Genomic DNA, 9,950 nt, shown 5'->3' on the forward strand with positions numbered 1-9,950 from the left:
GGAGGGTTTAAACTAATTTGCATGGGGGATGGGACCCAGAGCAATAGAGCAGTGAAAAAAGTGCATGGAGTAAAGCCAGATCTAACATACAGAGAGGCTTTGAGGAAAAAGAAGCAGAATAAATGGTGTAAAGGTAGTAAGGTAGAAGGGCTGAAATGTGTGTACCTCAATGCAAGAAGCATCAGGAACAAAGGTGATGAACTGAGAGCTTGGATACATATATGGAATTATGATGTAGTGGCCATTACAGAGACTTGGCTGGCACCAGGGCAGGAATGGATTCTCAATATTCCTGGATTTCGGTGCTTTAAAAGGGATAGAGAGGGTGGAAAAAGGGGAGGAGAGGTGGCATTACTGGTCAGGGATACTATTACAGCTACAGAAAGGGTGGGTAGTGTAGCAGGATCCTCTTTTGAGTCAGTATGGGTGGAAGTCAGGAACAGGAAGGGAGCAGTTACTCTATTGGGGATATTCTATAGGCCCCCTGGTGGCAGCAGAGATACAGAGGAGCAGATTGGGAGGCAGATTTTGGAAAGATGCTAAAATAACAGGGTTGTTACATTGGTGACTTTAACTTCCCTAATATTGATTGGCACCTGATTAGTTCCAATGGTTTAGATGGGGCAGAGTTTGTTAAGTGTGTCTAGGATGGATTCCTGTCACAGTATGTGGACAGGCCGACCGGGGGAATGCCATACTAGATCTAGTACTAGGTAATGAACCGGGTCAGGTCACAGATCTGTCAGTGGGTGAGCGTCTGGGGGACAGTGACCACCGCTCCCTGGCCTTTAGCATTATCATGGAGAAGGACAGAATCAGAGAGGACAGGAAAATTTTTAATTGGGGAAGGGCAAATTATGAGGTTATAAGGCTAGAACTTGTGGGTGTGAATTGGGATGATGTTTTTGCAGGGAAGTGTACTATGGACATGTGGTCGATGTTTAGAGATCTCTTGCAGGATGTTAGGGATAAATTTGTCCCAGTGAGGAAGATAAAGAATGGTTGGGTGAAGGAACCATGGGTGACAAGTGAGGTGGAAAATCTAGTCAGGTGGAAGAAGACAGCATACATGAGGTTTAGGAAGCAAGGATCAGATGGGTCTATTGAGGAATATAGGGAAGCAAGAAAGGAGCTTAAGAAGGGGCTGAGGAGAGCAGGAAGGGGCATGAGAAGGCCTTGGCGAGTAGGATAAAGGAAAACCCCAAGGCATTCTTCAATTATGTGAAGAAAAAAAGGATGACAGGAGTGAAGGTAGGACCGATTAGAGATAAAGGTGGGAAGATGTGCTTGGAGGCTGCGGAAGTGAGCGAGGTCCTCAATGAATACTTCTCTTCGGTATTCACCAATGAGGGGGAACTTGATGATGGTGAGGACAATATGAGTGAGGTTGATGTTCTGGGGCATGTTGATATTAAGGGAGAGGAGGTGTTGGAGTTGTTAAAATACATTAGGACGGATAAGTCCCCGGGGCCTGACGGAATATTCCCCAGGCTGCTCCACGAGGTGAGGGAAGAGATTGCTGAGCCTCTGGCCAGGATCTTTATGTCCTCGTTGTCCACAGGAATGGTACCAGAGGATTGGAGGGAGGCGAATGTTGTCCCCTTGTTCAAAAAAGGTAGTAAGGATAGTCCGGGTAATTATAGACCAGTGAGCCTTACGTCTGTGGTGGGAAAGCTGTTGGAAAAGATTCTTAGAGATAGGATCTCTGGACATTTAGAGAATCATGGTCTGATCAGGGACAGTCAGCATGGCTTTGTGAAGGGCAGATCGTGTCTAACGAGCCTGATAGAGTTCTTTGAGGAGGTGACCACACATATAGATGAGGGTAGTGCAGTGGATGTGATCTATAAGGATTTTAGTAAGGCATTTGACAAGGTTCCACACGGTAGGCTTATTCAGAAAGTCAGAAGGCATGGGATCCAGGGAAGTTTGGCCAGGTAGATTCAGAATTGGCTTGCCTGCGGAAGGCAGAGGGTCGTGGTGGAGGGAGTACATTCGAATTGGAGGGTTGTGACTAGTGGTGTCCCACAAGGATCTGTTCTGGGACCTCTACTTTTTGTGATTTTTATTAATGACCTGGATGTGGGGTAGAAGGGTGGGTTGGCAAGTTTGCAGACGACACAAAGGTTGGTGGTGTTGTAGATAGTGTAGAGGATTGTTGAAGATTGCAGAGAGACATTGATAGGATACAGAAGTGGGCTGAGAAGTGGCAGATGGAGTTCAACCCGGAGAAGTGTGAGGTGGTGCACTTTGGAAGGACAAACTCCAAGGCAGAATACAAAGTAAATGCAGGATACTTGGTAGTGTGGAGGAGCAGAGGGATCTCGGGGTTCATGTCCACAGATCCCTGAAAGTTGCCTCACAGGTGGATAGGGTAGTTAAGAAAGCTTATAGAGCGTTAGCTTTCATAAGTCAAGGGATAGAGTTTAAGAGTCGTGATATAACGATGCAACTCTATAAAACTCTGGTTAGGCCACACTTGGAGTGCTGTGTCCAGTTCTGGTCGCCTCACTATAGGAAGGATGTGGAAGCATTGGAAAGGGTACAGAGGAGATTTACCAGGATGCTGCCTGGTTTAGAGAGTATGCATTATGATCAGAGATTAAGGGAGCTAGGGCTTTACTCTTTGGAGAGAAGGAGAATGAGAGGAGACATGATGGAGGTGTACAAGATAATAAGAGGAATAGATAGAATGGATAGCCAGCGCCTCTTCCCCAGGGCACCACTGCTCAATACAAGAGGACATGGCTTTAAGGTAAGGGGTGGGAAGTTCAAGGGAGATATTAGAGGAAGGTTTTTTACTCAGAGAGTGGTTGGTGCGTGGAATGTACTGTCTGAGTCAGTGGTGGAGGCAGGTACACTAGTGAAGTTTAAGAGACTACTAGACAGGTATATGGAGGAATTTAAGGTGGGGGGGTTATATGGGAGGCAGGGTTTGAGGGTCGGCACAACATTGTGGGCCGAAGGGCCTGTACTGTGCTGTACTATTCTATGTTCTATGTTCTAACTTTGTGCCAAATCACTTGCTCTAAAAAGTTCAAAATAGAAAGTTTTTATTAAGACTGCATCATTGCCATTCTTGGAAGGCAGGGCATCTGCTACCTCCTACAAGTTCTTTTATCTCTATACCTCTTTCATGAAATTTCCCTTTTCACCAAGGCCAATTCAACATTACTGCTACTGTCTGATTCCATAGAGAGTTTGCTTTAATTCTTGTTCTGCAGGTAGCTGACTGCAGCTGAATAAAAGTAACTTTTTCTGTCACAGCCTGGTCTGTCGATGGTTCATCTCACCATTTAAAAGTATTTTTTTAAGTCTATATTGTGATACTTTTAGAGGAACTTCATTTGATTCAAACTCAGCATGAAATGATACATCACCACCCCAAAAACAGAGTAAACCAATTTTAATCATTTCTGAGTTTGAGGTAAAAAACAGCCTGACAACTCAAACAAGGAACAAGCCATGCCTCATGACTAAAGGCATATTCTGAATGGTGTATAGGAAATTTTTGTCCAATGTATCACTCTCAGAACCAAATGACTAATCGTAATAAGACGGTTAATTCAACTCCATCTGATACAGTAATAGATGATTAGGTAAATGGGAAGAGGAACTGGGGCCACAGGAGGAGGCATTAAGCAAGATTGCATAATGGATATTGATCAGGTATTCCAGTTGAAAATTACAACCGAGAAAAGATAATATGCATCTTAAATACCCTTTAAAATATTATGATTATTGTTGTCATTATGAGGACATGCAGTCCCCTTTTATTGTCCTTTAGTAATGCATGCATTAAGAAATGATAAAAATGTTTTTCCAGAATGATATCACAAAAACATATGACAAACCGACTTAAAAACTAACAAAAATCACATAATTATAACATATAGTTACAACAGTGCAAAGCAATACCGTAATTTGATAAGAACAGACCATGGCACAGTAGAAGTCTCAGAGTCCCTCGAAAGTCCCATCATCTCACTCAGACGGTAAACCTCCAGCGCCGCCAACTTGCCCATGCAGCATCCCGGAAGCATCCGACCACAGTCCGGCTCCGAGTCCATCCAAAAACTCCCAGCCTCCGACCACCTTTTCGACACTGAGCACCGAGCACCATCTCTGCCGAGCGCTTCGACCCCGGCCCCGGCAACAGGCGAGGAATTGGGGCCTTTGTCTCCAGAGATTCTCGATTGCACAGTAGCAGCGGCAGTGAAGCAGGCATTTCAGAAGTTACTCCAGATGTTCCTCTGCGCTTCTCACGGCTGTCCCCATCAAATCCAGATTGTGCTCGGCACCCCTAGTTACACATATCGATATTCATTCAGAAAGGCTGCGCACGCTGTGTCGCACCGCCATTTTTTCCTCCCTCCTCATCATTAATAAGGTAGATTTCAACCCTCAAAGCACAATCCTTCAAAGATGTAAATTCAAACCAATTATTAATTAAAAACATTTAATCTTTTACAATGAACCACAAGTTATTCACTATTTGCTGGCATTGAAGAATCCAGTAACTGAGCTACCATCTCACTCGGCTACTTTTGTGCACTGAGTAATGGTATTTCAGAAAGATCTGCAGTGAAATGTAGGAACATGCTCTGGCCAAAGAGATGCAGACCCTTAAGCTCTGCAACAAGGAATGCACCTTATAACCTGATCTAAAGTGAAGATGCAAACAACACTTTACATCCATTCCCTGTAGCATACTGTTGGAAACAGCTTTTTAAAGGTAATACTTTGTATAGATTTGTACTGTTTAAACAAACATAAATTTTTCACACTCACTGGCAGAAAGCAGTATAGCAGCTAAACTAATGGCTTATCACCCTTCTCATTTTTCATGGCTAAGTATTAACACATTACTTGCATGATGTAATTGTTTTAATTATATAGCCTATTAACTAGTTCATTCCTTACTAAGGAATTTCTTTATCTCACTATAAATGTGATGGATTTTTCAGATGTGCCATCTTGGCTTCCACTTTATTTCTTTGTCTGTACATCTCTTAGCATTAGTTCTCAGCTCTTTATTTAGTTTGTTTAGCATTTGTTTGTTTGTTTGTACTTTAAAGTAAACTGGAATCTTGGAATTAAGACTATTCATCATTCCTCGAATGGCAATTGCAAGAGGTTCTAATGCAATATCAAATAATAAAGGACTAAGAGGACAACCTTGTCGAGTACCTCGAAAAAGAGGGAAGAAAGGTGAGCTTAAAGAGTTAGTATGGACCGAGGCCACAGGAGAATGATATAACAGTTTAATCCAGGATATAAATTTCGAGCTAAAATTAAACATTTCAAGCACCTTAAATAAATAAGGCCATTCTACTCTATCAAAAGCTTTCTCAGCATCTAAAGAGATAACACACTCAGGAACATTTTGTGAGGGAGTATAAACAATATTTAACAGTGTGCGAATGTTATAAAAAGAGTAATGACCTTTAATAAAACCCGTTTGGTCTTCCGGAATAATAGAAGGAAGTACTTTTTCTAATCTATTTGCTAATAACTTAGAAAAAAACTTTAGGATCAACACTTAATAAAGATATTGGTCTATAAGATGCACATTGAGCAGGCTCTTTATCCTTCTTTAATATTAGAGAGATTGACGCTCTATTGAAAGATTCAGGAAGTTTACCAAGTTTTAATGAAGCCTCAAAAACCCTACAGAACCAAGGGATTAATGAAGGTGCGAAACATTTATAAAATTCTACGGTAAACCCATCAGGGCCAGGAGCTTTCCCCAAATTCATAGAGAAAATAACATTCTTAATCTCATCCGTGGTAATGGGAGTATCTGACATCGAAGACATATCCTGTGAAATCTCAGGGAAGTCTAGATTATCTAAAAAATCATTCATATATTTAGAATCTCGAGGAGACTCTGATTGATATAAGGAAGAATAAAAATCACAGAAGGTTTGATTAATCCCCACATGATCAAGTATCAGTCGGTCATTTTGGTTATAAATCTGATTAATTTGAGATTTAGCATAATTAGACTTCAGTTGATTAGCCAACAGTTTGCCAATTTTGTCACTGTGTACATAAAATTCGCTTCTTGTTTTCTTTAATTGGTTTACAATCGAGGACGAAAGTAATAAACTGTGTTCCATTTGAAGTTCAGTTCTTTGTTTATATAACTCCTCAGAAGGAGCTATAACATATTTCGTATCAATTTCCTTAATCTTGTCCACAATTACCAACTCCTCCTGCTTCAGCTTCTTCCTCAAAGCAGCAGAATACGAGATAATCTGACCACGAATATAAGCTTTAAAAGTATCCCAAAGAATGTTCACAGAAATATCCTCTGTATAGTTAATTGTAAAAAAAAGATCAATCTGTTCATTCATGAAGTTAACAAAGTCCGAGTCCTGAAGCAACAGCGAATTAAAACGCCATTGTCTATTATTTTGTATATTGGCCAGAATTTTAATAGAAAGCTTAAGTGGAGCATGATCCGAAATGGTTATAGAGTCATAATCACATTTAATCACTGAAGAAATAAGACAAGAATCAATAAAGAAATAATCAATTCTTGAATAGGAATGGTGAACATGTGAAAAAAAAGAAAAATCTTTTTCCTGAGGATGCAAAAAACGCCAAGACTATTCATCATTCCTGACTCCCGGACAAACCCTAAGGATCAGAAATCAAACAAAGACCCAACATTACCGACAGTTCCTTAAAGATTGGAATGTTTGACTATGTCATTTTTGGAATCGTAATTGTTAAGTGTAAGGTTGTACCATGTAAGTTTCACAGAGCTATTGTTTTGATTTGAGCAAATATCTCACAGCCAGCATTTAAGCTTGCATCTGTGACTCCAAGAGCCAATGCTCAAAGGGACATATTTTCCAAATACTGGAAAGTACCACTCCTACAAGAATGTATACTACAAAAATGAGAGCTAGTTTGGAACTGAGAAATTCCATTAGGGATGCAAAAAAGGCTCTATTTTGAGCATGAGTAATATGAAGAATGTGCACTGTGGCTGTTGAATGCTGCTGGGCAACTCAAAGAAGTATTTAGTCTCTCTAAATAGCACAGTTTCAGTCGAAAAAGGTAAGAGCTTTATCTGGAGCAAGGAAATGGAGCATATAATCATTGAGAATTTCAGTCTTCTGGACTGTTTATTCATAACACAGGAGTAATATGGAACCAAGCAGAATTTTTGATATAATTTGCTAGGGTTTTATGCTGGAATGATGCTTGGAATGGTTACAAATATAACAGGAAAATATGGAGTGAAACTTCCTACGGGTGCAAAGAAGTCTGGAAATGTTTACAATGTTACTCTAATCCAGTGTAAACCTACACTTAGAGGCCAAATTATTAGGTACCTCCTGCACCTAATAAAGTGACTGCTGGGTTTATGTTTGTGGTCTTCTGCGGCTGTAGCCCATCCACTTCAAAGTTTGACATGTTGTCGCTTCGGAGGTGCCCCTCTGCACACTACTGTTGTAATACATGGTTATTCGAATTACTGTTGCCTTCCTGTCAGCTTGAACCAGTTGGCCATTCCCCTCTGACCGCTTTCATTACCAAGGTGTTTTCACCCACAGAACTGCTGCTCACTGGATTTTTTTTGTTTTTCATACTATTCCCTGTAAACTCTAGAGAATGTGTGTGAACATCACAGGAGATCAGCAGTTTCTGAGATACTCAAATCACTCCATCTATCACATCAACAATCATTCCGTGGTCAAAGTCACTTAGATCATATTTCTTCCCCATTCTGATGTTTGGTCTGAACAACAACTGAACCTCTTGACCACGTCTGCATGCTTTTATGCATTGAGTTGTTGCCACATGATTAGCTGATTAAATATTTGCATTAATGTTCAGGTATAGATGTGTACCTAATAAAGTGACTATTTTAACCACAGACACTTGTCTTTTCCAGCGTTGTGAGAAGATTTTATAGGTTCTTGCACTTATAAGGCACTTTTGAAAATAACTTAATTGTCACAGGATGTTTTACAGAAGTGAGACATAGTGAAGCAAATAAGTAGCATAGTGGTTAGCACAATGCTTTACAATGCTAGCCATAAGATCAGAGTTCAATTCCTGCCACTATCTGTAAGGAATGTGTACATTTTCCCTGTGACCATGTGGGTTTCCTCCCACACAAAGATGTATGGGTGAGGGTTAGGGAGTTGTGGGCCATTCCGGAAGTCTGGTGACACTTGCCGGCTGCCTCGCACAATCTTCACTGATTTGACTTGATACGAAGGACACATTGACTGAATGTTTCGCTATAAATGTGACAAATAAAGCTAATGCTTCACAGACATACCGGGCAGGTTAATTGGTCATTGTAAATTGTCCTGTGATTAGGTTCGGGTTAAAATGAGGTTGTCGGGGTTCCTGAGGAGGTGTGGCTCGAAGTGCCCGAGGGCCTTTTCCATGCTATACCTCCAAATAATAAATAAATATTTTTTTTAGTGTAGACTATGTGATGGAATTAAAATCCTTATTGAAGTTCATTCACTAATTAGATCATTTGTTTCCCCAGGTAGCAAGTCTACTGCATCTGATGTTCCCACATAATCTCTTCAATTTCTGACCTGAGTAGTGTCAATCTGATCCATTGCTCTCCACGGCTCCCAACTGTAGGATTGTCCAAAAGATGACCAGAATCGGAGTGCAAAGTAGAGAAAAAAATACACCAAAAAGTTGTAAGTTTAATGCTGAAACAGAAAATGGTGGAAGCAGTCAAGAGGCCTTGTGGAATCTGTGAAAAATGAAACAGATGGCCCTCTTCTACCTGAAACACTAACTGTTTCTCTTTTCATACATGCTGAAGAGTATTTCCAGCGTTTCCCGATTTTACTTCAGATTTCCAGCATCTTGAGTTTTACTTCAGTAATTACAGCTGGTTCAATTGAAATTGCAGGGAAGTATTTTAAGTTAGCCAGTGGAAAAGGAATGCCATGCTAATCAGGATAACAATAATCAGCATTTAGAATGTAATGCAGGACTGAACATGGTTTTGAATAAGTGATAAGAGCATGGCACTCTGCATGTGATCTGAGGATAGTGGAATTCACCACCCTTCTATGATCTGCTGAGTTATTTCAGATTTCAATGTTTGCAGCTTTTTGTTCCACCTGGTGTGGTACTTGGTTCGGTTCCTGGAACAGCCAGCTTTCTCAGTGAACATCTGGCTAGCTGCTTTAATGGACTGCTTAGACAATAGTATATTCATAGAAGAGAACCATAAAGAAAACCAAAAATTTACCTGCCAGTTGAAAATGAGCTATTTTGCCTACTCCCGTATTGCAGTATTTGGTCCAGAGTCCTATATTTCATCATTCTTCACATGGTTATTCCAAGTAATTTTTAAATGTAATGTTAATTTCTTCTCTTTCATCCTCTCAAACACCAAAGCCCAGACTTAAAGTATCCTTGTGGGAAAATAAAACTTCATCAGCTTCACTCCAAACCTTCCATCAGTTAATTTAAATCTGTGCCTCCTCTCTGGGGAAATAGATCCTTCCTATGTAATCTACCGTACATAGTTCTCATTGTTTTATACACCTTAGTTAGGTCTCCTGTTAGCTTCCTCTGTTCTAAAGAAAACATCGACAGCTATTTAATCTTCCCTCATAGTTACAGTTTCCAGGAGTTGGCAATATTCAAATAAGCATCAACCACATCTTTTCCCTGATGTGATCAGAACTTTGCACAGATTTCAAAGTGTAGTCCAACTAGAGCTTAAACATAACTTCTGTATTCATATCCTCAGTACCTTTGCTAATAAGAGAAAAAAATTCCATTTCCCTTATTAATCAATTCATTTATCTGTTGTGATGTCTTTAAATATCAATGGACAAACCTTCCTTCCACTGTACCACTCAGTTATTGTGCATTCCCCTTGCTATATTGCATTTCTCCAATTGTATCACGTCAGTTTTCCAGACAGAATTAAATTTATCACC

The sequence above is a fragment of the Mobula birostris genome, chromosome 7 (assembly GCF_030028105.1).
Source record: "Mobula birostris isolate sMobBir1 chromosome 7, sMobBir1.hap1, whole genome shotgun sequence".
Classification (NCBI taxonomy): domain Eukaryota; kingdom Metazoa; phylum Chordata; class Chondrichthyes; order Myliobatiformes; family Myliobatidae; genus Mobula; species Mobula birostris.